Source organism: Stenella coeruleoalba (genome assembly GCF_951394435.1).
Source record: "Stenella coeruleoalba genome assembly, chromosome: 18".
NCBI lineage: Eukaryota > Metazoa > Chordata > Mammalia > Artiodactyla > Delphinidae > Stenella > Stenella coeruleoalba.
Window position 1 is genome coordinate 54,856,287 of NC_137164.1, and position 23,003 is coordinate 54,879,289.

Below are 23,003 nucleotides of genomic sequence, written 5' to 3' on the forward strand. Positions count from 1 at the left end.
AAAGATAACCTAGGCAGTAATAACAATAGAAGAACACAGTGAAAATGTCTTGGCCATGTCCTTTATTGTTTTTTTTAAATTTACTTCCTTTTTATGGCTGAGTAATATTCCATTGTATATATGTACCACATCTTCTTTATCCATTCATCTGTCAATGGACATTTAGGTTGCTTCCGTGTCCTTGGGCCATGTCCTTTACACTATGATGTTCATGCTGTGGGATATATGATCACCTATAGCATTAATAATTATGGGAGAAAATCAAGTCCATGTCTCTATTTTTTTTTTAATGTCTCTATTTGAGATTGTGGTGGTGGTTGGGTGAGAGAGAACTATACAGTTTTCTTCAAAGACATACCAATGCCCTCAAAACAATTCTCACTACCCTTAACTGGCATCCCACTCCTAAACTCTATGTTTCAGGCTTTTCTTCATAAAAGCTACTAATTTTTAGAACAGAATATTTTTACTACATTACTAATTTACTACATTACTACATTTCTTTTATCTTGAATGATCATGAGTCATTATTGGAAATATACCCAGACACCAAGAATTGGCTGGTTATTTGTGCCATTAGTACTCCCTTGGCAAAAATCCCAGCTTCTTTCTGCTAATAGTACTGCAAAGCAATATAACCTAATGCCAAGTGGAATGGGAGGGTGGCACCACTGATCACAAAGGATCTTACTGTAATATGCACAAACACACACATACACATTCAGAGAAATGTGCAAAGTTGTCTTTGAATTCAGGATTTTAATGAAGCTTTCAAATTTTGCAAGTTCCACAGAAGAATGAGGTTTAAGGAAGTAGTTATGCCACCCTGTTTATCCTGTTCAGTGCATCACCCCAGCTCCTCAAAAGCTGTGAAATCTTTAGCCTTCAGTGGGATGCCATTAGCATGGGTGCTCCTTTTCCAAGGGGTCTTCAGAAAGGCAAATTTCCCGTTTTTTGGACCCTTCCGGTCCCATTTTAATACTTTGTTCTTCCTCTCCTATGAGTGAATCTCTTCTAACTTATCAAATATGATGTATTATTCATTTGATTCAATCTTCAAGTCTTTCAATTCTATTATAGTTTTAAGGTGCCATGATTGAACTCCTTAATTTTTTCCTAGTCCCAGGCTAAGGGAGCCTCAGAGGTTGCCTCCATCCTTCCTCAGGTTATGAAATGTCCCTTTTCTGTATCCTAGTTTTGATATGTTAAGACCCCAGGAAGTATAGAAGGATGAGAAAACCACCATGCTTGTGCAAGAATCTGTACAACCATATTCTTTGTGATGAACCTAGTGGAATGGAGGCGTGAATATCAAAATTACTGTCAGACAATTGTCCACCTTGGGGAAGTGGCAAAAAAGTATTTTCATAGAGAAGTACTATTTTAATATTGATGGAAACACACTACCAGAGTAAATATAGAAATGTGACTCAGAAGCAAGAAAATACCAAGTTTTTCTAGGTGACTAGTTGACTCAAGCAGACTTTTTCATTTTTTTGGAACAAAATTAAATGTATTCTTTGTACCAACTAGGTAACAATTGCTTCATAAAATAAACTGGAGATTTAAAGGTTAAAAGACATGAGTCATCTACTGAAGGAGTGAAAAGTCTGACTATTCTTGTTAGGGTTCAATTCATCTAGGAGAGAAAGAGAGAGAGAGAGGGAGAGAGGTGTGTTGCCAATTACAATATTCTTATTTGCCATTCTTTTTATGTTTATTCCATGCAAAGAATCATTGGTTTGTTTACCTTTGAGATAGCCAGAAAATTTGAGGTCGCCACTTTAATTTACTGTTGCAGTAAATAAATGATGGCATTTATTACCTTATATCTAAATAGAGATGATAGTCATCATGTTTTAAGATCTTGGACTTGGAGCCTGTCACAGTGAATTCAAATCCTGACTCTGACACCTGTGTCACCTTGGGTAGATCACTAACTGCACAATGAATTTTATTCTCCTGCACAATGGTGATTATAATAGTACCTACCTACAGAGCTGTTACAGAGGTTAAAGCTGCTTAGACCAATTCCTCATCCATGGACAATAGTATACCAAAGTCTGCAATCTGGTTGTGAGACACTAAGGAGGTCCAGCATCTTGATTTCTTTATGTTTAATGTGAGTGGTGGAAGAGAAGTTGCCAAGACTTCTTTCAGTTTTACATTTCAGAATTTTGTTTTTACCAGTTTCTAAGTATTACTTCTCTAAAATTGTCACTTAATATTGTACCCCCAATTATGACAATGAAAGGTGAACGTTTATAAAATAGAATAATTCATTATCAGTTGTCATAAGTTATGGTCTAAGAAAACAAAACAGTGTTAACAAGTGAAAAGAATTTCACTTCTCAGTTTTATTTACTAGTAATCGTTACTTTTTAGAAATAGTTTGGAAATTGAGGAATGTAAGCGGGGAATGGAGTAAATTGTGTCATACCATATGAAAAACATATCCTTCATGAAGGGTATTCCTAGGAGAACCTCAGAAGTGACCTCGTTACCCTGTAGTCTTCCAGATAAAGTATGATGAGAGATCAGAGCAGATTTATCAGCTTCTTCAAAAAGTCACTTTTTATTTTCACGTCCATCATCATCCTAATGCCATATAAGCACCTGGTTTTGCCTCTTACACAAATTTCTAGTGCTCTGTATTTAAGTATTCTGGTTTTTCTCCTCCAGTCATTTCAAGATGTGGGTATATGAGAATGCCATCCATGGAGTGCTCGATGATTTCATAAATGAAGTATTTTCTGCTGATAGAATTTATCTTAAAATTAGTATGTGCACAAGAGGATTTATTCTTTGGATACCTTACCTATGGTTTCTAGCTAAGAGATTTTAAGATTATATATATATATTATATATATAAATTATATATTTATATATATAATATATATATATAAATTTTCTGGACAGATACCAGAGAAAGGATAGTATCATAGAACCTAAAGTATGTAATAAAGCCTATAATAGTGTAATGCCATTGTTTTGTTTTGCTCAGTAACAAATAAATTAATCATTTACATATTTAAGTACGTATACTGTGTAGTGGGTTTTTTAAAAAATTATTTCACATGAAGGAGACTTCTAGAATGGGAAAAATGATATAGATTGAAATGACTCAACATGTGAGAAATGTGCATAAGTTAGTTAGTGTGCTGTAGTAGGAAAGATTTTATCTCTGTATGTCTCAGATTTGGGAGAGAGATGATCAGAAACTTATATGAAGCCTTAATAATGTATTTTAGATAAGAGTAGAGAAAAAATGAATGGAAGCTTTCATTTAAATAGTGAATTACCTTGTTATAGACATATTATCACCAATGAGAAGTAGTTTTCTGTTTTCAGAATTTTCTGTAAAGTACATAAATGAATATGTGCAAGGTTTTCTCTTTTGGAAAGTGAGAAAAAAGTTGCATTTAAGATTGTCAAGTTCCTTTTTAGTGACCTTTCTTATATTCTCTTTTCCATTTAGCTTTTGTGTTTTTTTGGAAAAGAGAAAAAGCTAGAATGTTGCAGGTGGGCAGAGAATTTAAATTCTCATCCTGGCTCTTACAAGCAGTGTGACATTGGGAAAGTTATTTCAACTCTCTGAGCCATGGACTCCTCATCTGCTCAAATAATGATAAATAGAATATATTAACATGCGTTGACTGTGATAAATGGACACACACACACACACACACACACACACACACAGTACTGTGTCAGTGATAGATACTCATTTAATTTAAGTAAGCATAATCTCTAAGCCCAACACAAATATGTTTGTATTTACGAATTTTGATACTCAGATGCTTATAAACATTAAAAAATGGTTTCAACATACATGACCTATAAAACCATTTATATTTAATGGAAAAATAGATCTGTGTATTAAAAGTTAAACATGAGTATAAATTTTTAATTGTCATTACCAGGAGTCTGTTTGAGTATCTCAGTTCAGTTTTGCATTAGAGAATTTACCTGAGGGATAACATTTGAAACACAGTGTGTTGATCTAATTAAATTCTGATTGCATAAGATTAAACTTGACTGGAACTAGCATTAGCTGTTTTCACCTTTCTTTTCACTGTCCTTTTGACAGAACTGTTCCCAAAGTGACACTGATGTCCTCTACTTTGTTTCTGGTCCAGAGATCTGAGAGAAATATTCTACTGGTTTTGAAATATTCTATTGTGTATTTTTAAAATAGAAAGCTCTGGTTTTGTGAAAACATAGGATGAAATTTTAAATTATACCTATTCTTGATATAATAACTTCTTGATAAATTAGCTAATTAAGAAGCAGGTTAAATTTCTGTTTTTATAGCTATGAAGTAATTTGAAGAGAATTGGACACAATATTTACATTGTACATTTTCTTTGAAAATTAATATGCCCTGAAGCTTTATAAGACAATTATCAGTCATTATTTCAAATTTCCTCAAATAAGGACTTATTTTAAATTTTAGGTGTTGAGGTATCTGAATGTATTTCTGTTATTTTTGATTTTTAACAAGAACAATTCTTAAATAAGAAGCCGTTAAATAATTCAGTAATTTCCATTTATTCATATGAATTAATGTTCATGACTAATCTGTTAGATTAAAAAGAAAATTCATATACTTTATTAGAAAAATGCCATATATGCTCATGCCTAAAAGTAATTCTTGGATGACTTTTTGTGTTTTATTAATATTAGCACATTAATGACACTCAGTGAATGATTAGTTTAAAAACACTCTGATTTATATTTATTTTTTTATTTCTTAAAGAACTACATTTAAGCAATATATTTAAATAACATATCATTATATGTAATAGCTAATATATATATTATATATTAGATGTGTACATATAATTTGTAGTATATATAATTATATCTATCTAATATATTTAAGCTATAGTATATATATCTTATATACATGTATCTTACATATATATATTAGATGGGTACATATAACATATTTGTATGTATTTTGTGCATATACATTAGGGAATTCAGCCATTCTTACTTCCTACCCACAATATTGCTTTTATCTTGAATATGGCGAATAATATATCATATTATATTTAAATATATTTTCTTTATAGCTTAATGTTCTATATTTATCATTTTCCTGGATTTTAATGTTTCCAAATTTAATGTAATTAACATTTTATAATGCCTCATTTATCTTGGGACACTCTATATGACAAGATAAATTTTTCATGCACAATTCTGTCTAAAATATGGCATCACACTCTTGGGGGAGTGTGTTGATAAATTATATATTTTTATACTGTGCATGTGTTTCTTTATTGAAACACAACCCTGTACTGTTAGGTATGTTTAGCTAAATAATAACTGCCATGATTTATGGAAACCAACTGCAAAAATTTGAATTTTATTATGCAAATATAGAAAAAATATCTAAATGCTATTAACATAGTCCTTTCTGTGAGAAATGATAATTATATATGTTTTAGCATATTTATGTTTACAGAGACTGAGAAAAAGTAATTTAAACATACTTTCAAAAATTTTATGTTAATTGATATTCTTTGAATACATTTGTATCATCTTTGAGATCACCCAACTGACCTTTTGAAAATGAAGAAGCAGATTGATTAAGGAGACCAGAATTTCATGTGCTAATATGAGACACTTAGAACCATTTCCTAGATTGAGGACAGAGTAATATCAGATGGATAAGACATTTTTGTGATTGATGGAAAGCACAGTAATCAAAGGCACATGTAAAAACTTATTTTTCTTATCTCTGATGCAGAAAATGGCCTAATCTATCTAATGACAAGCTCAATTAGAGTCAACATCTGTTTGACCTTCAGATGTATTCCTAGAGTGAACAAATAGTCAGCCTTGCAGGATATGTGGCAAGTTTTATACCTTGGTGTGAAATGACCTTGGAAAAGGAGATGTGTTCTCTATTTTCAAACTATGTAAAAAGAGTGGGAGAAAGGGTGAGTCATTAGATTGGTTAATTAGGATGTTAGCTATAAATAAATAATACATGTAATTTAAAATTCAGTGTATACATAAGAAGTAAAGAGATAAATGTTAAAACTTTGTTGCAATAGAGATGACAAAGTTTTGGCATTTATACTATACAAAGAACACTTAAATAGTGACAAGAAGGAAAGAACTAAATCTAATAGGGAATTGGACAAGATATATTAAGAGAACTTTTACTGTAAAACAAAACCAAATAGTCAACACAAACTTGGAACCATAGTCAACCTTACTGATAATAGGGATACAAATTAGAGCAACCATGACCTATTAATATTAAGCAAACTAACATATCATAATATACCTCTATATAATATCTATTTTTTGGCAGGAGCGAGGGGGGAAAGTGTTCTTATACCTTACTGGGTGAAGGGTGAAGAGTTAGTAGCTGTTTTAGAAAGCAACGTGGAAAATATACTAAAACTAAAAATACAACAACTCATCAATCTCATTCTGGAGAATGTACAGCATTTTTTTTTTACCAGAATACATACATTGGAGAATTTATTGAAACATTTTTTTTCGTAAAGGCAAAAACCATAATCAATATGGGAAAATCTGTGATAAAGTATCACTTATTTTCCAAGGACTCTTATGTAGTCATTAAGCAGACTGGTTTATTACTAGTCATTATTATTAATAGGGCACTTGGGAGTATTTTCATAATGTACTGAATATTTCTGGATGAGAAAAGCAGGCTTTAGATAAGTATGTCTACATCCTAGTTTTTGAAAACTTAAGGGAATGTCTAAGAAACGGGCCTTTATTTTCACCTCTGAGCACAGCAACTCTTGGTGTATGAACACTGAATGGTATTGAGAACACAGCTAAGCTTGCAGTATTTTTCCATTCTGGATGATATGAAAGGTAGAGGCAGAAAGAGGAAGTTGGTTTGGATCTATTCTAGTCTATGTTGTGTGCTCTCCTGTTAAAAAAAACCCAAAAATTTATACCATACATTCTTCTATAAGGTATTACTAGTTTTCAGAAATAACGTTGGCTCTTTTGTAAACTTGACCCTTAATATACTCCTGGAGTGCCTAAGAGAGGAAACTCTCGTGGTCACAAAGTCTACTTAAATCAGAATATTCATGTAATGAGAACTGAAATTACCCTGGAAGCTCCTTATGTAGATTTTCAGACTATGCATTATTTCAGTTTAGATCATTTGTGTATTCTAACTTAGTCTCTGGAAAAATACTATGTCAACACAAAAACTAATTATATTATTTTTAAGTGACCAGTCAGAAAATAGTTGCCAACTAATTGTTAGATTGATCTTATTAAGCTTACTTGTCAATTGACTTTGGCAACTGGTCAATACATGTTCAATTGAGGGAAATAATATAATTGGTTTAGACTGAAAATAGTAGAGGGAAAAAGGTAGTATTAAATGACACCAAAGCTAAAGTAAAGTGTGTAGACAGAGTGGGATTTCCTGGACCTGGTATACAGTGTTAAAAGTATTTTAATACAGGATATATTGAAAACAAGCATTGATTGTGACAAATTAATGGATAATATTATATATTAATGTTCCTATGATTAGGCTTTCCCAAATAATTGATCACATTTATGTCTCTTAGTCAGCTATGTAATGGAACTAATAGGTTTTTTGTTTGTTTTTTAAAGTTTTTTCTTTTTTTAGTATTTATTTATCTGGTTGCACTGGGTCTTAGTTGCAGCAGGCAGGCTCCTTATTTGCGGCAGTCAGGCTCCTTAGTTGTGGCAGGTGGTCTCCTTAGTTGAGGTTCCAGGGCTTCTTAGTTGCGGCTCACGAGCTCCTTAGTTGTGGCACGCGGGCTCCCTAGTTGCCGCATGTGAACTCTTAGGTGCGGCATGCATGTAGGATCTAGTTCCCTGACCAGGGATCGAACCCTGGCCCACTGCATTGGGAGCATGGAGCCTTATCCACTGTGCCACCAGGGAAGTCCCTTAAAGATTTTTATTTTTTTTGATGCAGACCATTTTTAAAGTCTTCAATAAGAATGTGTTACAATATTGCTTCTGTTTTATGTTTTGGTTTTTTGGCCATGAGGCATGTGGGATCTTAGCTCCCCGACAAGGGATTGAACCTGCACCCCCTGCACTGGAAGGCAAAGTCTTGACCACTGGACCGTCAGGGAAGTCCCTGGAAGTAATAGTTTTGACCTCCACTTATTTATTTGATACTTAATAAGTATTCCTATAATTATAAATTTATAATCCCTCTAGTGCCTTATATGAATACATTCTAAAATATAGAATACTTTACATAATATAATGTGAGGCCTTTATTTCTATTGTGAATAGAAACATAACTATAAACATCTTTTGGCAAAAGATAGGCCTAAGTAGATGATATGTATGTTACAGAAAATACATTATTTTACTTGAAATTAGTATTTATTTTCTCATTTCATAAAATGATAAGAATACAAAACATCATGAATATGCAATTGCGGCAAGCATTCATTTTATTATTAAAATAATATTTTAAACTGTTATTATCTAATAAAATGGATATTTATCTGTAAAATATCAGCCTGTGAAAAGGAATGGAATATTTTTCTGTTGTCATTTATTTTTAACCACAATCTTATTCAGACTTTAATTACTAATCTCAAATCTGCATCAGCTATGATCAGACTTTATTAATTCATAGATTAAATCAAAACAAAGTTGCTGGCAGAGAAATCAACATGCAAGTGACATGGCTTTAGGCTTTGTGTCCATCAAGTATGTATGATCTTGAATCACTAAATCTCTATATGACAAATCAGCACCATTCCTTGAACCACACAATTGAGAAAAATCACATTTCCACCTGTGCTAGATGATACGACTTTGCTTTTAGAAATCTTATTTCTTACAAAGTGTTGAAGATTTGATTATTGTCAATAAGAATCTTATTAATAGTCTTTAAACTAATTAGTCTACATATATCCATTGTTGCCTGTTGAATTTAATACTAAGATACTATTTAATTTAATAGTAAGATACTAGAATGTTATTAGAATGTTATATTAAATGTTATTAGAATATAACTTCAGAAGTTATGTTCTAGCATATTTGTAGCTTCTCATGGTACTAGCCACAGTGAGGAAGCTCAATGAATATCTATTATTTATTTGCATGATACGATATCAATTCTAATGTGAAAATTGTTATGTGACATAATATGAGGTCTTAGTCCTCTATACATTTTTTTTTGAACTGGGATATTTTTGAGCCTCTATGCCTTTAATTTCACCTGTTTCTCTAGAAATCATCTGATTACCCAGTAGTAAAAATGTATTTGAAAAAATTAGTATAAAAATACATCCTTTTAGAATTACTTTTGAGTATATACTGAGTTTCATTTTCACTCTTATCTTGTTTTTCTTTCCTCAAGTGTTAAATCAAGCAATATTTCCAATTTAGTAGTTTTGTGTAATATTCTTAAAAAGAAACTCGAAGAAAGAAATAACCATAGGACTGAAAGAGAAAAAGTGTCAATTTCATTTTTATTTTCCATTGAAGTACCACATTTTCTGTGACTGAAAAAAAATAATTGGAGAAACTATCCTGTCTTATAAAGATTTTGTGTTTAAAATATATAGATAGAATCATTGAAAATGCTCATTTTACTCTTACCTATTGATATTACCCAGACATTTAAGTCTTATCCAGTTTCTCTCTCTTAAAATATTAAACAGGTATTAAGGTATTTATTCTAGCTTGAAGGTTCACTTTGGTGAAATAAAAGCCATTTTTTATAAATGTTGTTTTGTAAAACTGATATAGTATCTACATTTGGAAATATGCTTATGAATTTTTTGGATAGAGATAATTATTGGAGTTAATCTTTTTCATGTATATAAAGAAAAAATGGCTTTTAGTGCATGTAGACAGGTAAAATAAGATGCATGTCAGCAGATAAGAAAGGCAGCATGTGTGAGAGAGCTCATAGATGCTAATAGGAGAGATTGAAGAGACAGATCACAAAAAAATGACAGGGAAGGGAACACCAATATAAAGTAGTTAGATTTTGAACACATACAAGATGACAAATTTATAAATATAACCTATTAAAAGCATGGATATAATCTTATAATTTTGTTATAATGGAAATTTACATATGTCCGTTATAAAATCATGTTTTATTATATTTCAATATCATATGTCACAATGCCAGCAATGTAACATAAGTTTGTAAGACTTAATTTTAGATATTTATTCTCCTTTCAAATCTGGTCTTCGATAGATCAGGCAAGGAAAAATAGTTCTTAGCATTTATTTTACTTCTGTCTGATCATGGGTGTGCAGGTACATTTAAAATCAAGAGACTTTATAACTCTTAAAATTAGTGATAGAAACTTGAAGAACTCAGGCATGAAGAAAGGAAGAGATTGAGAAAGTAACCTTCAATTCTTCATAAGTTATCTTGAGAACACCATACTATGGAGGTATTAAGAGTTTGTGATTTATTTGCTTTGTCTAGTTTGAATGTTTAACATTTCAATGTTATCTTTGAAAGTAAGCTATATTATACCCATTATACATAAGTTTCCACCATTTAACTCTCTATGGAAAAAGCATCTGTCAAATGGTTCCATATAAGTCACCTATATTACAATATCTCATTTTTTCTTTATAATAAACATAAATAATTCTCTGAAATATTTTCATAATAATACAGGGTACAAAAAGGGAATGCCAGTGTTTAGAAGACTTGAGTAGGGGAATTATGAATGTTTCCTCCCTCCCCCACTCCCTTTTCCTCCTTCCTTCCCACATCTATCCTTTCCTACAGATAAAAACAAAAAAGATTAAGAAAAAAATGAGGCAGGCAAATTTTATTATACCTGTTATTGAGTTTTCTGTTTTCTGTTTAATAATGATGTGATAGAGATAAATGGAATATTTCAAGCATCTTTTGAACATTCTCGAAAGGAGAATTTAAATAGAAAGCAAATGTATAATTCAACCTTTCACACTATGAAGGCAAAGATGTTTAAAATTGCCAGATAATTCCTTACTGACTAGAGAGATGGAAGTATTGTGTGAATTCAGATAGAACCAAAAGATTTATATATTGTGAGGAATTTATTCTTTAAAATTTCTGTAATGCTGGTATATTATCTAAGTACACATGTATACACAATCACCAATTACAAATGAAAGAAAAGGTTACTGTAGGAACCCCACTATTACAGTGATGATACATGTATACATCACACACATGCACACACACACAAACATACTCAATAAATACGTACATTTAGTTGTAATATCTTCTTAGACTCTCTTGGCTGTAACAGTTTCTTAGACTTTCTTGTTTTTGATGATCTTGACAGTTTTGATGAGTGCTGTGAATGTCAGCTGATTGTGATGTGGGTGATGTTCTTCTGATTATGCTGTGTTTATCTTTTTGGAAGACAGGAAGACTACAGAGAAGAAGTGTCATTCTCATCATATAATATCAACATGTCAACATGATATCATCATATAATATTAACATGACATAAATGTACATATTAAACTTGATTACTTGATTGAGATAGAGTTTGTCAGGAATCTCCACTGTAAAGCTACTCTTTCATTTCCCTTTCCATACTGTACGCTTTGGAAGTAAGTCATTATGGTTACAGCCCACACTTAAGAAGGTGGGGGTTAAGTTCAATCTCTTTGAGGGAGGAGACTCTACATAAATTATTTGGAGCTCTTTTGCACAGGAGATCTGTCTGTTTTCCTCCAGTTATTTATTTATTCAGTCATTTCTTTATATCTGTATAGATTCATGAACATTTATTTTTTACTTTGGGTTATAATCCAGTGCTAAACTATTTTGTTGATCAAATGGTTCCAGCTATGGGCATTCTGCAATCAACTGTTTCAGTTGATTCCTGTGTCCTCTTGACATACCCTCAATGTTATGTGTGTGAGTGTGTGTATTTTGATCAGTTCATTAAGTTCTACTACTACAAGATACTCCAAGCTCATCCTGTAGATTCCCTTCCTCTATTTTAGATTCAACCATTTCTCCAAAGAGAATGGTATTCAAATCCAAGATCTGGGTGCTAGGTGTGCTCATTGCTAATAGGTGCCATTTTTTTCTAGCTCTTTCAATTAACAGAAAGGAAATATACGTGTGTATACTAACCTGTATAAATACTCTATAAATATATGTGTGTATAACGTGTGTAATCATCTATATCTACATTTATGTGAACATGAATTTATACTGATGTCTCCAGCTCTAATCCATTGCAAGGTGGATTATTCCCCCTCCACTTGCTGATCTGTAACCTCTTTACACCAAAAGTGAGAAATTGGCTTTCATCATCCATAATCCATTTAGTTACTTTTATGCATGTAGAACTGTATCATAATTGTTAACCATACCCCTGTGGAAAACAACATCATCAATTAAAATATAGTATTTGTAAAGTTTTTTGCCTTTAGCCTTATAGACTCCACTCATTTCTAAAGTTACTTGGGTCGGCATCTTTCCCCCCCTCCTCTGTCAGTGAGGTTATTTCATTCATTTATAATAACACTTAGATTCTTTTGTTACAGTCTGTATTCCATCCCAAGATGCCCTTGTCTCCTGAATGATTTTTAAAATTGGCATACATTTAGCTTCACTCTTTGTGCTATAAAGTCCAATGGGTTTTTACAAATGCATAGTGTAACATATCCACCATTGCAGTATCGTATGGAATAGTTTAACCACCTTAAAAATTCACTGTTTTTTACCTACTACTCAGTGCCACCACCCAACACACTGCCACCCCTGGGCACCACTACTCAGTTTACCATGCTTATAGTTTCACCTTTTCCAGAATTCTATATAATTGGAATCAAACAGTATGTAGACTTTTCAAATAGCTCCTGTGTGTGTGTGTGTTTTTAAAGAAAAGTACAAAAGAAATAAGCTATGACTTCCCGTATTTTGGCCATTCAGTATAATGATGTATTTTACTGAGGGAAAGCCAACATTAAGAATTTTACTGAAAAAGTTGACTCTATTTATTTGAAATATAAATTTTAAAGATTAAATAGAATGTCATTTTGTGTTATAGCTTGATGATTTATTAAGTCCTAAAGACATAGATGATGGTGTTGATGATGGGGATGATGAAGATTTATTGAGTTGGTACTATTATGTCAAGACCTCTGTTGAGTTCTTGACTTTTATTATGCCATTTAATATTCTTATCTCCATTTCATATATGGCTAGTATGAGTAGTAGTTAATAGCTTTTCCAAGATCTCACAAAAGGTAGAAGCGGCATGTGAAACTTCAACCCAGAACTCTGACTGTATGTTTCAATCACTGCACCATCCTGCCTTCCTGGAGATGATGTGACCCTCAGGGTTATTACAGCCTCATGGGCATTATACAGCAACAGAATAGAAAAAGAAAAAGGAAATATGGTTTTATAACATCATTAAAATGTGTTTCATGGTTTAAGCAGTAATAAAATATGATCAAAAACATGTCCTTATTCATTAACCATTTTATAGATCAACTTAATTTACATTTTTCACGTTTGTCTGAAAAAAAGATTTTAAAATATGACATCAAAAGCATAAGCAACAAAATAAAAAATAGATGAATAGAACTTCATGAAAATTAAAAATTTGTGTGTTTCAAAGAACACCATCAAGACAGGTAAAAGACAATACAAGAATGGGAGAAAGTGTTTGCAGGGCTTCCCTGGTGGCGCAGTGGTTGAGAGTCCACCTGCCGATGCTGGGGACACGGGTTCGTGCCCCGGTCTGGGAGGATCCCACATGCCGCGGAGCGGCTGGGCCCGTGAGCCATGGCCGCTGAGCCTGCGCGTCCGGAGCCTGTGCTCCGCAACGGGAGAGGCCACAACAGTGAGAGGCCCGTGTACCGCAAAAAAAAAAAAAATACAGGATGAGATGGTGAGGAAGTGCTCCTCCATTAATTAATGCAACATTTTTATATTGCTCTAGCACCAGAATTTATCACTGTATGAAACATTCTTTAAATAAAAACTTTGAGTAAACTTGAGGTTTTCTCACTTTAAAATAGTTTCATAACTATTTCCTTTAAGTTTATGAAAGTTTTATTGTTTTGTTTTAAAAATTATAATTTAATTTTCCATATAAATGATATTTTAGAGTTAAGTTCCTAGAATAGTACAAAAATACTTTTAAACATGTTAAATGCTATCTCTTAATTTATTATTGACTTTGAACTTAATTGAATTATGGTTAGATAATGTGGTCTGTATAATACATTTTTGTAAATAATTTGAAGCTCTTTTATGACTCAATATAAGGTAAATATTGCTTGTGCTCCATGTGTATTTTAAAAATTGTTTACTTTCTAATTGATAAGTATAAGTTTGAAAATTTCACTTTAGAACACAATGGCTTAAATTTGTCATCAGATTTTCCTATAAAATTATTATTATTTTTTTTAATAACCTGTTAATCAGGGATGTCGTTGGCAAGAGGAGGCAACATCAGAGTGCAGGATATTGTAGATTAATGAATGGTTTAAAAAATCTTGCTAATTACAAGTAGCAGAGACAAATTCTTGGTTTTAGTGATAAGGAAGTACATTTTTACTTGCTGTTTTTATGTCAGGTTTATTGTGCTATAATTTTTATACAATAAAATATGTACAGTTTACTGTAGATCAATTTTACCTCCATAAAGATGTTTAAAAGAAAAAAAATAAAAACTTTTGTCCAGTGAGAAGATTTTTACTATCCACTCTCTCAGGTAAAGCATAGTACTTCAAATATCTCATTGGCTTTCTAAGCTCCATCTCCCAAGCTTTCATAAAACCAAAACATTTTCCCTATTCCTGAAAAGGTAATACAAATCAATCATCTGGGTTACCTCATTCGATAAATTCCAGTTTCGGCCTAAGTCTGACACTCTGGTTTTCAGCCACCTCTTCACTTTGCAGTGAAAGGTTTTCCCTTCCTTTGTTGTGGTCTAAGCCATGCATACATATGGAGTTTTTAAAGATATTCTATTAACCTATTAAGTTTTTGGGATTTTTTTGGTATGTAAAGTTTTTTCAAGATAACTAGTTTTCCATATTGCCAAAACTCAGAAATATTGTTAATAAAATTAAAGAAAAAAGAGTATTACTGGAAAAGATCTATCCTTCAGTTTTCTTGAAAACCAGATGTAGTTTATGAGCTTGATTTTATTAGAAAAAAATGTATATGGACAAGCTTGGAATCTGAGTTCCTGGGGAAAAACTATACATATATAATATACATATATATATTTATTTGTTTATTCACTTAATAGTCAATGATTATGTACTAATAGTTACAGGTACAGTTCTAAACATCAGATATACAACAGAGTAATAAAGACAAGTAACCCTCTCCTATAAAGAGCTTAATTAGTGTGGAGTTTAATAACACTGTATATTATATATGTAATATAATTTTAGATGGATATGGTGCCTTTATTTAAAAATTCAGGGGCTTCCCTGGTGGTGCAGGAGTTGAGAGTCCGCCTGCCGATGCAGGGGACACGGGTTCGTGCCCCGGTCCGGGAAGATCCCACATGCTGCAGAGTGGCTGGGCCCGTGAGCCATGGCCACTGAGCCTGTGCGTCCAGAGCCTGTGCTCCGCAACGGGAGAGGCCACAGCAGTGAGAGGCCCGTGTACCGCAAAACAAACAAACAAACAAACAAACAAACAAAATTCAGCTGAATAGGATAAAAGATGATGGCTGTGAGGGCATTGAAGTTACATAGTATTATCAAGAAACACTTGCCTGAGGAGGTGATATTAGAAAACAAAATAAAACAAGAGGAAGGGCCAGGTAAAATGTTAACATTTGATGTACTTGGTTTCTCAGACTCTCCTGCCGGCTTGGACTAACTCCTGCCCCTCTATTCCAATGCCTCAAGAAAACTTCAGGTCCAACTTTCCTAGTGGAGCTTTATTCCCACAGCTTCTCCCGTTATTATGCAAGGTTTAATCTCTATAATAATTCCTTTATCACATATATTGACTCAGCTTCCCTGACTGAGCTCTGACTGATACATTGATGATAAATTAGAAAAAAAAGTGAATCTTATGTGGAGGTCTGAATACACTGTAATGGGGTTATTCTTTGCAAGTTGAACTAAAAACCCTATTGCAACTCTAGTGACAAGTGTCCTAATTTCTCCCCACCCTCTTTTTACCTACAGTTGTTAAGATTAAAGTTAACCACGATGGCAGCTGTCAGAAGGAAATTCCCAAATTCAGTGATAAAATAAAATTTTAAGGTTAGATGTTCATAACTTGACTGCTGCATGCATATAAACTGTCTGAAATGAGAAATTATTTCTCTCTATAATTACAATACCCGGCACACAAGCTGAGAGTAAACTTTTCAAAAAATGAAGACTGCTCAGATCTTAAAAAAAAAAATTCTATTACTGACTTAGCCAATGTCACAAAATAGGGAGGAAATGAATACTAGATTAGTTTGCTGGATGTTGTAAGTGTTACAGAAATGGAGAGGAAGAAATTTGAACATTGAGTAACTATTTTGTCTCTTGCTTCTTCTAAATGTTCAAACAAATGTGAGGATGTAAATGACACTAGACTAAATTATACGCCTAATGTGCTTTCAGTGCATTTTAGTTTCTCACATAATATTTTATTTAACCTGTAGAACTCCCCCATCAAGAAAAATGGTATGATTATCCTTAGGTATAGGTGAAGAAACCATATAAAAGATATTCAAACTGAAATATTAGGGTTTAATCTTAAGAAAGGTCCTATCCAGACAAGCCCAGCAGGGAGGCCATGTAAATTAATCTCCATATTAAATAAGCAATTCTCCACAAGGTAAATGGAGGAACTCAATTACTGGTGTGTTTCCTCAAGTTTCTATCTAACAGTATTTTTAGGCTTACGTTTAATAATCTTTTTTTTTTTTTTTGATGTGGACCATTTTTAAAGTCTTTATTGAGTTTGTTACAATATTGCTTCTGTTTTATGTTTTGTTTTTTTTTGGCCACGAGGCATGTGAGATCTTAGCTCCCCGACCAGGAATCAAACCCACACCCCCTGCACTGGAAGGCGAAGTCTTAACCACTGGACCTCCAGGGAAGTCCCAATAATCTGTTTTTAAAATCAAGTGTGGATTAATTTTTGCTCTGGTTGTTTTATAAGTAAGGTTTACTTAAACATCAAGTTTTTCAGAGTATGTTTTGACAAAAATGTATTATTAGAAAATTATTTTGAAAATTTGAAAGAGCCTTATGAAAAAAAATTTATTTTGGTTCACATTTGAGACCCAGATGGCTTAAAGATAAACTGTACTCCTGTGCAGCTATTAAATATTTAGATGTTCAGGATATACAAAAACAAAATTACAATTTTTGTGCCAACAAGAATAATGCATGAATCCATAATAGCCTTATTTACACAGTGGTTTCTTTGTGACAGTAATTTTAGAAGTTTACGATTCATTGATTTCATTAAAGGTTAATAGGATAAAGCTTAGGACTCACAGTAGAATAGACACATTCCGGGATTTTCAAAGAGTGTTGCCGCCAGTTAAAATAAAGGCAGAGTGTGTGGAGGTCAATCTCAAATTCTCTGGCACAAAATCAACAACATGACAAGCTCTTTCTTTGCAAGTGTCTTTTCATGCTAGAAAAGTGAAATGCTGAAGGTTAATGGTCCTCTTGTTCAGAGCCTTCATATGGAATCACCAACCAAATCGAATATATCTTCTTTAATATTGTAATGTTCTCTAGTCTTCCAATAAAAGTAAAAACCAAAGTTTATATTATTCCATTGCATTTTCTGTACTGGGGTAGGTCTCTGTCAGTCAAGTGGCTCAACTGGGCCTTATGGGGATGATACCCACTGTTGGGAGAATGGACAGAGTTCGGCACCTGGTTGTTGGTTCCGCTCAACTCCTCTCTCACTCATTCTGTTTTTTTCCTGTTCTTATGTTCCATACAGGTCAGGTAGTCATGTCCAACATGGCTCTGTCTATGGGCAGAGGAAAGAGTAAAGAGAAGTTATTTGGTTCTTTCCAAAATCTTACTTAACCTAATATAAGGAAATAGTCATGCACAGGATCATCATTAGCAAAAGACAGCAGTTTTTCATATGGAGGTGCTACTCTCATTCATAAACAGACACATTCTTCTGTAAGCTAATAAATAGGATGCAGGCTACAGAGTTGCTAATTACTAACCATGATTTATCAATATTTTCTCACACTAAAAACTTAATGAAGCTTTGTAAAGCTGTAAGCATTCCTTCATTGTATGTGAAAAAGAAAAACATTATTACAAAATTGATTTTATGAAAAAGCTTAAAGTTGGTGTTAAATGAACTAAGGAATATGGGTAAAAGAAGTCTTACCACTAGATGTGTCACTTTAATGTGAGGCCACAGTCAGTTTGTATTACTAATTTGAAATTTAGTTTTCTCAAATGTAAAATAGAGACAGGTAATACCAAACCTAAGCTTCTTTGAGGGTCAAATAAAAAATGTATAGTGTTCAAGAGTTTAAATAAATAAATTCTTTATGATCACACAGTTAGCAAATGGCGGGGCCAGGATATGAAACCAATGACTTCAGAACCATTAGGTCGTACACCTACCTAGGAAGTCACAGCAAAATCTGCTCATGGCATGAAAGAGTGCTGCATGGGTGAGTGTGTGTGTGTTTGTGTATGTGGTGGTGTTGGTGATGGTGTGCTCTTTCCAACCAGTGTTGAGGCAGAGTTTCGGAGAATTTAGACTTGTTTTTTTCTGTTATTTACTTCTCTGTTCATATGCTCTGCACTCCTAGCACATCCCCACAGAGCTGTTCTGAGTGTAGAACTGAGCCATAGGAATCTTTGATTATATAAACGAAACACCTCATCTAAGCAGCTCCACGGAGAGAGAAAACAGCAAAGGAGTAAACCCAGACATGAATTCAGCTAATAAAGCCTATAGGGAGTTCTGTTTATATATTATTCTCATATGGAGCTGAAAAATCTTTCATCTGATGTAGAGTACCATGGTTTTGCTGTAAATGAGTTTCACTCAGTTTCACACTTAACTAGCGTGAGTATGCATGTGTGTGTGCACATACGTATGTATGTTTGTGTGTGTGTGGCATATGGGCGTTGGAGCTTAAAAAGCTATTTTTTTTCCTTTCTTCTATAATCATATTGTAAGAAAGCAAAGAGGAGAATTTAGAGAGTGAGTCTCATTATACATATCTTTTTGTGTGGGTGTGTGTTTTTTTTTTTACGTATCTTTTTTAAATTAATTTTTTTATTGGAGCATAGTTGATTTACAATGCTGTGTTAGTTTCCGCTGTACAGCAAAGTGAATCAGTTATACCTATACCCACTCTTTTTTAGATTCTATTCCCATATAGGTCATTACAGAGTACTGAATAGAGTTCCCTGTGCTAATCAGTAGTTTCTTATTAGTTACCTGTTCTATATATAGTAGTGTGTATATGTCAGTCCATATCTCCCAATTTATGACTCCCCCATTTTCACCCCTGATAATCACAAGTTTGGTTTTTACATCTGTGACTCAACTTCTGTTTTGTAAATAGGTTCACATGTACCGTTTCTTTAGATTCCACATTTAAGTGATATCATATGATATTTGTGTTTCTCTGACTTACTTCACTCAGTATGACAATCTCATGTCACTGCAAATGGCATTATTTCGTTCTTTTTTATGGCTGAGTATACATATCTATTTTATGATATACTTGTAGCTGTTTGTTATTGTCTGAAAACCCTATCAATTATTGCCTATTTTACAATTTTTTTTTTTTTTTTTTTTTTTTGCGGTTCGCGGGCCTCTCACTGTTGTGGCCTCTCCCGTTGCGGAGCACAGGCTCCGCACGTGCAGGCTCAGCGGCCATGGCTCACAGGCCCAGCCGCTGCGCGGCGTGTGGGATCTTCCCAGACCGGGGCATGAACCCATGTCCCCTGCATCGGCAGGCGGACTCTCAACCATTGCGCCAAAGCCCTACAATACTTTTTAACAGTTCTTACTAATATGATACTATCTCTAAAGTATCCATATATTTTTCTCCAGGACATATAGAGTAAAATGCCTTATATTCTGTGTGCTAATACAAACATAGGACTTGTTGCCTGCATTGATTTTTCACATCGAAAATCTAATCATTGGATTATAAGAAAAGCTAAAGTCAATGCAGAATATTACTAATATAGCTTAAAAGTTTCAGATGCATCATCATTTATGATAATTATTCCAAAATGGTAGCAAAAAAAATATCACAAATGTATGTCATGTAATTATCTTTTTGCCGGGGGAATCATAATAAATAAATCAAAATATTCAAAAAGTTAGTCAATTTTACTTTGATATTCAGTATTACCATATAAAAATGCTGGCTAGTGATACATTAAAAATAGAATCACGCAATGGATGTGACTTGTATTCTGTTTTTATTTCACTTTGTTCCCACCAGCCATTTTATATTGCCCTGGTGTTTTCAGTCTCATTCTCTTTTCTAGTCCCTTTAAAACTAAAATGTTAATGTGTTAGGTTTTAGACTTGCTGTTGACTCTTCCATGTTTGTTTCTCCAGATAGTTGTCTTACAAAGTATTTTGAAACATAATGCATCTTACAGAGCAGAAAAATCCCACATCTGTCTACCATATTCTATTACACTTAACCTCTTTTAATCTACCATGAACATAAACATTTCTTCTAGAAATTCTGGGGCCAAACAGCTGTTCTTTTCATGCTTCTTTTCCCACATAAAATGATATGAAATAACATGAAACCAAATGATTTTCTGGGCTTTGATTTTCATTTAAATCATAATGCTTTAATTGCAGGACTTACGTAACATTTTGGCACTATTTTAATAGCCACCATGTTCTTCTACCTCAAAAAATAAACAAAATGAGTAAGACAAATAAAAGTAAAACAAAAGAAAGTGTTTGCATGAAAGTAGACATATCTTGATAATTTTTTTTCCCTTGAAGTGCTTTATACACAGAACAGGAAGCTCAGTAAAATTGTTTATGCTTAAGGCTCTTCTCCAGTTGGGCCTAAGAATATGTCCTTTGAATATAAAAATGAGATAGCATGTATTTTTGTATAGAAACCTCATGGGTATACATTACTGTATTATCTAAAGTGAGTTATACAAGTATGACCGTTTTCCTGAGAAATCAGAATAAATAAGGAATAAATACATAAAACTCTGAGAAAAATTCCTAAATAATAATATATGATTAAATTCTGATATGAACATGAAGACGAGTGCTAAGAGCTCATAGAACAGAAAAAAACAAAAACAATACAAAATGGAGCGTGTAGGAGAGGAATGGCTTAAGTTTTTCTCCTCTGTCCCTAAAGTAGAAGACATGCTTTTTCAGGGCAGGCTGATAACATTGATAGTAAGCACGTGCAGTTACATCTGTTTGGGAATCAGATATCCTGGCAAATTTTCACAATGTAAAGAGTCATAATGGTTCTCCATAATATAATTGTTTACACAACAAGTCTTTTTCCTTAAAGATACGAATTTCTAAAATGTGTTTACATTTGATGGTGGACACATATTTCTCTGTGGCAAAATTTGTCCCAACATCTAGCTCCATCCCATATCATTCTCATGGGCTGTACTTTCTAAGCAACTTCTATAATTAAATGGCTCCAGAATTCATTACCATTAGAGTAATTTGCTTATCTTTATATATTTTTCTAGCTTGATTAATTAAGTTGCTTTTGAGATATAAGATGTGATAACGGCACTTACCTTTATATTTGCAATATACTTCTCTACAATATAATGCACTTTATTCTTAGTCTCTGATAGAATATGATTAATCAGTACATATATATCAAGTTTTTTATGCATTGTTATTATGTGCCATCTTGCTTAAATTTTAAATAAAGTATCCTGTTTTATTTTGGCTTTCTTATTTTCCCCAAACATTAGTATTGACTTCATTTTTTTAAAGTTACGTTACATACTGACATAGATAGTGTTAGAATCATAATGCTAGATATTGTTTTAAAAGGATTCTACATATTCATTTGGGTATGATTATGCTAATTAAGATTGGATTAAACATTGAACAGAGTTTCATGAATAAAAAGTAAATGAATTATCTGATATTTACAGAATATGTTGTACAAGAAATAAAATTTTACTTCATTTTAACATCATACTAGTAGTATGATGTTACTTCATTTTAACATCATACTACTTCTCCATAAAATTAAAAGGAGAAATCTTACTTATAGGCCCCCAGAGTACAATTCTTTAAAATTTCATACTCATTAACCAGCATAAAGCAACTGTCGTAACACAATATTATATTTTGTGGAACTGTGAACCAAAGAAGCTATTTTCTTTTAAATGTAGCACTCTAAAGAATCAATACAAAAAGTCTAATTCATTCACTTTATATAATATTATGATTCCTTAGATGTATAGGGATTACAACAGTGAAACAGTTGTTCTTGTCAACATTATGAAACTGTATGGTATTTAAGTGCTCACTAAGGTGGTCCATGCTAAAACCTCAACAAAGCAAAAATCAACAGCAACCTGCATCCAAGAGATTAGCACCTTGGTAAATTTGTCAGAATTACAGAGGCAGTAGGTTATTTCTTCTATTCACTTTCTCAATATCCCACGAAATATATCCATTATTGAATTCATTGAGGGTTAGATTAGCATCAGCTTGTGCACTTCAAGGCTGAAGATGTATTAATATTATGTGACATAAAATTCTTTAGTTTACCCTAAACTATAAAATAAAGTGTTGCCCATATTTTTACTTACTTTAGCAATATATGTAAACATTTTTCTCAAGTTTTATTCTAATCTGCTTTTGATAAAAAAACTTAGCATAATTATTAGATATTTCCCCTCCCTCTGCCTATAAATGAATTTAAGCTCCATCCATTTTTAAACAAACAGAAATCCATTCCCTTTATACTCATACAGACACACACCATATCATCCTTTATCTACAAAGATGTCTTTTAATTTTCCTTCAGAGGCATTCTCTT

At 32.8% G+C, this 23,003-nt stretch overlaps 1 protein-coding gene across 2 annotated transcripts in view; it reads left to right on the top strand.

Moving 5' to 3' along the window:
* The window catches only part of LOC307176748 (uncharacterized protein), a 580,566-nt gene that overhangs the window by 281,694 nt on the left and 275,869 nt on the right, over positions 1-23,003 (top strand). The window lies entirely within an intron of this gene.